General features: G+C 42.4%; 1 pseudogene; it reads left to right on the top strand.

Moving 5' to 3' along the window:
- The first annotated feature begins 2,154 nt into the window (after nucleotides 1-2,154).
- On the top strand, nucleotides 2,155-4,128 carry LOC145405888 (uncharacterized; annotated as a pseudogene).
- The last annotated feature ends 4,802 nt before the right edge of the window (nucleotides 4,129-8,930 follow it).

Genomic DNA, 8,930 nt, shown 5'->3' with positions numbered 1-8,930 from the left:
AGAAATAGCTTTCATGTACCCTTTTAGTAAAGTAGGAAGAGACAGGAAAATAAAAAAAACGTCAGAAAACTGAAAATATTTAACACAGTAGATAATTAACACTGGTGAACAGATATTATATATGTTTGGAATTTACAACAGTTTCGGCCCCACCTAGACGGTCTTCAGCGGATAACAGATTCATTATGTGGATGTAATTAATCGAAAACGTGAAAATACAGAAGGATTTAGCTTGGTTTGGTCGTACAATTTCCAGACTAATTTGGCTCTTAAACTGTTTCACTACGATTGAGCCTTTCCTATTACATTCAAACTACAAGAGTATGATTTTCTTGAACATTGGGATTAAAAGCTTATAGGGAAGGGAACAGTAAATGATATATCCAGTCCCTCTAGTTAAAAACATAGGCAACACTACGCTATTGCAACCCTCTATCTTACTGAGCCCCCCCCCCATCTTGCACACCTTACCAAGCGCATAACGAATTTCACCCCCCTCCCCCTTGTATAACAGAGAGACATTAAAATTTTAAAATTTAAGTAGCTTATCCATGGTAATAATGAACTTATGAGCAGATTTGATGAAATTATGACTAGTGCTTTTTTTCACTTAGGCATCCATTTTTTTTTATTACTACATAATATGTACAGTCGTGAAACTTCATACATAATTAGATATTCATATAACCATTTACTATGTACAATCTCTGCCTCCTAGCTGTAGTAGTTGCAAAGGTTTGATAGTAAAATGCATTTAAATAATCAGTTTTATGTATTTTTGTAGTTTCATACCATATATCATGGTATTCTAACTACCAAAAGGCGCCAGGAGGCATAATAACACATATTCCTGCAAAGCTTGAAGCCTGTACCTGCATTAATTTCTGAGTCCTAGCCCGAAAACGAAAAATATATATATTTTCTTTTACTTTTTCATTATTTAAAAAATCCTTAAGACACAGCATTATCCTTATCAATAGGCACCAGTTCACTATAAGACACACAACTATGTGAAATTTCATGACTCTATAGCGAATACTTTCTGAGTTTTGGCCCGGAAACGAAATATCCACGGCCGGCCACCTAACTCTACGGACGGACGCATATTGATCCCAGTGCGAACAACGTCCTTTTCTGACTTTGTCAGGCGGAGGGTAAAAACATTAACTAGATGTAACAGTAGCAAAGTTTTAACAGAAAAATCCACTGGGCCCTTGAAATTTCTTGCGCAGGTCACACTGAAATCTAAGAAAATTATTTTGTTCTACTTTATTATTATAAAAAATAAAAATACTTAAGACACAGCATCCTTTTTATAAAAAAGGCACCAATTCACTATAAGACACATAACTGTGATAGATTTCATGAATCTATAGTGAATACTTTTTTAGTTCTGGCCCGGAAACGAAATATCTACGCCACCTATCCATTTCAGAGGCGGAGTTGCGCTGTTTTTCGCAAATATCTCCTAAGCGAATCGTTGGATCAGTATGATATTTCAACACAGTACTTTTGACATCCGGTCCTAATTTATGACCCTTAAACCATACTGCTACATATGTTACATTAGGAGTTTACTGAAGGATATTAAGCCTAATCCAGTCATCAAATCTAAGGTGTTATACAAAATCGGACGAGTGCGACTGTGTGGGGTAGCTCCTCCACTAACACCCTGAACAACCCTCTGATCATTCCTTCCCTACCCCCCAATATCGCGTTCACCCCCTCCCCGTTTCCCTCTTCACTCCCAGTCACACAATCCCTCTCCCATCTTTGCACTTCCGTTTTCTTTTTTCATTCTAATTGCATACATAATATTTGAATATGACAGTATGTATATACTTATCATACATTAGTTATATTATTTAACAGAGTTACCTACTGTTGTGTGTGGCCATGAAAACCAGAGTGGGTCAAACGACCATAAAATCATTGGCTAATTACGTTGTTATGGCCGTATCATTACCGATGTATCTACGGTTACCAAAAATATGGTCAGTTTTGTTTTTGGGCAACCAAATAAAATCGTTCATGGTTGCTTTATTTGTTCATCTTTTATTTTTAATAAGCAATTTATGCTTTCATTGAATATCCTCAGTCTCCCGTATCACTTCCCCCCTCTCTGAGGTACCCCCCCTTCCCCTTCCCGAGGTTATGACATCAGCAGGTACAGGGGATAGATCATTGACTGTCGAGGCACGCCCACTAACAACAGTATCTACAATGTCTTCCCGTTGCCCCCGTGGATGCAGGACAGCTTTTATCATTCGTCTTGCCACTTTGTTCAAGAGGGAAAGCACCCGTGGTCGAACTTACATAAGTTTGAATAGGTGAGTACATAGTTTTGTCCATGTTTATAGTATATGTGCTGTGTTTCTTTTAAATACGGCGGGCATAATAACCACCCACTTCACTTTATTTTGTTCGAGCATTTGCTAGACAATGGTATAAAAAGTAAAAATTGCACCAAAAATATTCAATCGGTACTGTTGCTATATAAGTGTATAATAATGTTGGCAGAATCACTGACAAAAAAATCATAATGATCTCATGGATAACAATTATACCAATTATCTTGGAGTCAATTATTTATAGGGGAGAACGAGGTCTCTGGCTGTGAAAGCAGTGTAAGATGCTGCTGGTTCATAAGGCTCTGGGTAAAGATTGAGCCACAAGACCCTTTTCCTTCGAGTCTTTTATGTCTATAAAAACCTACCATATTTTGCATTATGCGAGTATTGATGTAATAGACTTTCCTGTGTAAGTGAACTTGCTATCTATATCAAATTTTTTTCTGTTTTATGTTATGTGTACACGTTTCTTAACATATATAACAGTAAGGCAGACTGTATTATGTCGCAATGTCATATTATACAAGAAATGCAAAATATAACAACACTGATCTTTATGCACACAGGCCTTACGAGCGAGTTACGAACATCATGGGCACGAGTGTGTCAACAGTGAGGAGCACTGTCAGCAAAGCAGCCACATCCTCCCCTTCCACACCAGCACCACCGTCCACAACCTACACGGGATGCTTCGACAACTTTACTGTCGGTGCAATACGCCGCCACATCCAAAGAAAGTTTTCAGAAAGACAACATTTCACACTCAGTGTCATATCAGCTGATCTGAAAACAGCTGGTATTATCCCCGAGGATACCTCTGAAGCAACAGTTTGGCGGATCATGCACACCATGGGATTCCGATACAGAGTGTCACAACGCAAGATGTATGTGAGGAAGGAATCGCTGGAGGTGGTGTGTCGTCGGATAGCCGCTCTCCGGGCTCTACAACGCCACCGGAAGGAGGGAAGAACGGTGGTGTATGTGGATGAGACATGGTTTACCACCAGGATGGGCCACAGTAGGGAGTGGGTGGATACCACTCAGGCTGCCATCAGCCCAACCTACAGTCGTCAGGTACCACCTGGTGAAGGGGAGCGATTTGTGGTGGTCGCAGCTGGCACGGACGAAGGTTTTGTTGACGGTTCCTACCTGTGCTACCCAGCCAAAAGTAACCAGGGTGACTATCATGGGGAAATGAACGGAGAACTGTTCCAGCGATGGCTAACAACGTAGCTCCTTCCGTCACTGCCAAACCCATCGGTGCTTGTACTGGATAATGCACCTTACCACAGTCAGCTAACAGAGGAGAGTCGATGCCCTACCACAGCCACCAGGAAGGCGGACCTCATCAGATGGCTGGAGCAGCACAAAATTTCCATCCCACCTGCTGCCACTCGCCCTGAGCTGCTGCTCCTTTGCCAGCAGAACGGCCCACAATCCCAGTATAAAATCGACAACACCATCCGTATGTGGGGCCACGAGGTCATACGGTTGCCACCTGGCCACCCAGAACTCAACGCCATCGAGCTAGTATGGGGCTGTATGAAGCGCCATGTGCGCTCCACACTACAACGGTTTACCCGGACGGACCTACAGGATAGATTGGAGGAAGCCAGGCATATGGTACACAAGGACGTGTGGACGGGGGCTGTCCCGCAAATTTGAAGAAGAATACTGGAAGAGTGACAACATACACGAGGGAGTGGAACCCATTATTATCAACATCGCCAGTGATTATGAAGACGATGACGTCTTCTTTGAATGTGATGTTGAATAAATTTTGTTATATTGTTTACATAGTTTTATTTCTACAATATGATATATTGCTCCAACTTAATAAATGTAATGGAATGTATGTAATAGTATTTACAATAGAATGACGATGTATGTATGTATATATTAATGAATATTACGCATCATATACAATAGAGCATTGGAGTTTATAATTTTGTAATAATATAAATAGAGATAGGTAAAACAATATATATCAACTGGACCATGTTCACATTTTAGGATGAATACACAGTATTGTAATAATAGTAATAACTTCTCCGAGAAGGTTCAGGCAACAAGTGATACAATTTGTAGTTCGTGAATTTCAATGGTTGACCATAAACACTGCAAACATATAGGCATAGCTTCTATTACATGTACAATACGTAATCATCCTGATGTACAGTACTTTCTACGCGAAATACGACTTGCATCCATTGCAAATAATCATATCAATACGTCTACAACTACATAACATTCTTACGTTATAATACAGTGCTGGGATAATGAGGGAGGGACACAAGAGTGATGAAGGAGGCGAGGAGCTCGGGGAGAATAGGAGGGATAACTAGGACGAGAAGGGGGAGAAGTAGGGGTAGTTAAGGAATAGTTTGGGAGGGTGTTGGGGGGGCAACAATTTCCTTCGAATGCGTCAACATGACTAGTCGACTTTCTGTTATTTTTCACGAGTAAACTCCTCACATAACATAAATAGCAATATGGTTTAAGGGTCATAAATTAGGCCCGGATGTCAAAAGTAGTGTGTTGAAATAACATACTGATCCAACGATTCGTTTAGGAGATATTTGCGATAAACAGCGCAACTCCGCCTCTGAAATGGATAGTAGTATCTTGATCCCAGCACTAACAATACCGTCCTCTGACTTTGTCAGGTTAAGGGTGAAAATACATTGGGCCCTTCAGATTCCTTATGAAAGTGGCAATGAAATCATTGAAATTTTTTTTTTTACTCATTCATTATTAAAAAAAAAAAAAAAAACTTAAGACACACCATTCTACCTATCAAAAGGCACCAGTTCACCATAAGACACATAAGCATGTGAATTTTCATGACTCTGTAGTGAACACTTTCCGAGTTCCAGCCCGGAAACGAAATCTCTACTCTGCCTATTGATCTTGATCCCAGTGATGACAATACCCTCCTCTGACTTTGTCAGCAGGAGGGTATAAAAATGAGTAAGCTGAAAAAATGGTTCTGTGACGGCAAGAATACTGGAGAGAGGACATTATTGCAATGGACGATTAATACAACGCTCTCCGTGATATAACAGCGGAGTTAGAGGATGGATGGGAGAAAACGGAAGACAAGAATGCAGACGCAGAAAAGGAATGATAAGGGTGAAGGAAAAAAATTGCGGCACTAAATCACGTGAGTGGGTGATGGTCGCTGCCACTCACCACCTCGTCCTGCAGTAAATATAAACAGAAAAGACGCCATCGGTGTAGAGGAGTTAAACAGCTCTGTCTATGAAATAAAGATAGAGTGAGAGTATGCACAACTTATAATCTGAAATATATACAGTATTTACCACCCCGGATAATGCAGCATCGCGCACTTAGTAAGATCCCTGGTGCCCTAGTTACCTGGTCCTCACTCAGTATCCAGCGAAGGGCAGCGTGAATACCTTTGATGGGCACAGGCTTACATTGAAACCTCTGTCACCAGTCCCTTTCACCATACTCAGTTCCAGCCTGAGAGAGAGAGAGAGAGAGAGAGAGAGAGAGAGAGTGTGTGTGTGCGTGCGCGTGCGGGAATGGCTGAGCGTAATTGTGAGGCTGGTTCCCACACTGGTGCATGTGAGGTAGATGGTCACTCACCCACTCGCACATACCTGTCTGTCTGTGTGCCTCTCAGATATGGCTGTGTTTTATTTCTGGTAAGTACCCTGCAAGTGAATCCAGTGTAGCTCCATTTATATTCCACTGATACGATTCTCGCATTCCTCGTATGGGCATATTATGTTCATTTCTGTGTCCATTGCTAAAGCTAGTAGAATATTCTGAATGTTGTGGCGTGGTGGTATTAATAATATTGTGGTCCGGGATACTAAGGTGGCGGCTTTAACTACCATATATTGCGATATTATCATCATGAATTGTGTTGATGGTGGTCGTGATGATGCCGTGAAGATGGTAATTGTAGTAGTAGTACTGTGGTGAAGTGGTGGTGGTAGTGTAATGGTGACAGAGGTAGTGGTGGTGGTGAGAGTGCTGCTACTGTTGCCGTGGTACTGCAGGATAAGGATGATGGTGGTGGTAGTAATGAGGTAGGGGGATGGTGGTGGTGTTGCTAGTGGTTATAGTGTGGTAGAGGTGTTGGTACACTGTGCTGGTGACCGAGGTGGAGTGGTTATAGTGTGATGGTGAAGGTGATGGTAAGTATGGTGGAGATGGTGGTGGTGGTAGTGTGGTGGTTGTGATGACTGTAGGAGTATTTGTGGAGATATTATAGTGATCACGATATTGTGGTGACTGGTTGTGGTGATGTGGTGTGTCGTGGTATGCTGGCTATGGAGGGACTGTGAAATTTGGTGATGCTGTGGTGGTGATGGTGGTGGTGGTACTGTTGTGAAGGTATCAGTAGTATTCTTACAGTGATGTGTTGGTGATACAAGTGTAGTGACGAATGAGATAATACACTGGTGGTGGCGGTGGTGGCGGTGGTGGACATGCAATCAGTGATGTGAATATATACAGACGGCCTCTAAGCTGGCCAGGATCACCAGCAGCAGCAGCAGCAGCAGCAGCAGCAATCATCTCGATGGAAGCCATAGCGGGGATGATGGGATGATGAATACAGGACCAGTTGTAATGATAGAGACGTGGGATGCTGTGGTGGTGGTGGTGCTGCTGTGCTGTGGTGTTGGTGGTGGTGGCGGCGATAATGTTGCTCTGCTGTTGTGTTGGTGGTGGTGGCGGCGATAATGTTGCTCTGCTCTGGTGGTGTAACTGTGGCGGTGATCATTATCTCCCTGTGCTGTGGTGCTGAGTTGGAGCTGTTTGTTGTAATGGTGGTGGAGATAATGTGGTGGTGATATTGGTAGTAGTAGTGATTTGCAGATGATGGTGGGTGTGGTTACTATTTGTCTGGGAGTAGTGTAGTGTTATAGCGGTAATGTGATGGTGATGCTGTGGCGACATTACAATGGTGTGATGGAACTGAGGTGGTAAAGTGGGTGTGATTACGATTCTTAGTGATGATGATAATAGAGACTGGAGGTTGTGGTGATGGTCATGATGAAGAAGGGGTGTTAGTGGGATGGCAATATTGCTAGTAAGAAGATACGTTGCTGTTGTTGCTGCTAAACTCCAGTCTGTTGAGCAAGCAGTTCCCTCGACCACAGACAAACAACTGTTTCCATGGGGTCGTCCTACGTGTAACGTACAGTGCATACAACATGTAAAAATAAAAAAAGTAATGACAAATATAAATACATGGTACATACGAGTGTAATGACATCAGTAATATGGTATCTCCTGTAATGACGCATAAAAACGAAACTCTTATTTATACACACCTAATTACACCAAGACATTTTATTACCGAAAAAAGCAAGATCAGTGACACACACACACACACACACACACACACACACACACACACACACACACACACACACACACAAATATCTATCATCATCAAAATCATAACCATCCAAGCCTCATTCCCTCCTAAAACATAGAATGAGGTAAACACTGCAAGAAAGAAAGCTCAGATAAGACGTAAACCTCACTCCCACCTCGAAGACAGATTGAGGTAAAGTTCAGGAACAAAAAAAAAAAAAAAAGTAAAACTAGGGGAGCTGTCACACGGCATGCCTCGTTAAACAGACTTCTAGAACAGCCAAACAAAAAATATTCACACACACACACACACACACACACACACACACACACACACACACACACACACACACACACACACACACACACACACACAAAACATTATGAACGCAAAGGAGAGCAAAAAGGGAGGTGAGCAAGGGGAAAGAGGAAGGAAATGGAGGATGACGAAAAGCTGAAGGAAAGCAGGAGAGAAAAGGAGGGAAGGAAGGTACAGGAGAGAGGAGAAGATGGAAGGGAAGGAGGAGAAAAACAAGCAAAAAAAAGAAGAAAGGATGGAAAGATGGGAAAGAGGTGGAAGAAAGGAAGAAGAAAGAAGCTGAACATACAAAATAAATGAGGATGGGATGGAAGGAGAGATTGAGAAGAATGGGAAGAGGCGAAAGGGAGGGAAGGGAGAGGAAGGGAGAGAAAAAAGGAACAAGTGGAAGGAAAGGAATGAATGGGAAGGAGAAGAAGGGATGGTAAGGGAGGAAGACTTGAGAGGGCCAAGCAGAGAAGATGGAAGAGGAACAGAGTTTGAAGCGAGAATGGACGCGACAAGAAGGAAGACAAGGAAAGAGAGAAGGTAATGCTGAAATAATGAGAAGGGATACAGAGAGAAGAGGAAGATATAGAGGACGAGATGATGAGAGTGATTTGGAGTGACGGGGGTAGGGGGTCGAAAGGAAGTGTGTGTAGGGGGGGGGGAGAAGAAAAGATGAAATCAGAGGAAGAGACCAGAAGGGGAGTAGGCTAATGAAAATGAGAGAAAAGAGGAAGATGTGGAGAGAGCGGAAGGAGTAGGAGAGGAAAATAAAGATGAGGAATGGAGACAAAGGGAGTGTGTGTATGTGTGTGTTTGAAAGGGGAACGGGTGACGGGGGAATCTGTGTGGTTGCGTTCAGAGCAGCAGCTATATAGTGTTTACCCAACAGTGATTGGAATGGGCTGTCAGTATTA

Source organism: Coenobita brevimanus, chromosome 68 (genome assembly GCF_032717465.1).
Source record: "Coenobita brevimanus isolate Jiangsu-jjx chromosome 68, ASM3271746v2, whole genome shotgun sequence".
Classification (NCBI taxonomy): domain Eukaryota; kingdom Metazoa; phylum Arthropoda; class Malacostraca; order Decapoda; family Coenobitidae; genus Coenobita; species Coenobita brevimanus.
Note: the sequence above shows the minus strand (reverse complement) of the source record. Positions and strands in the feature narration are given on the sequence as shown.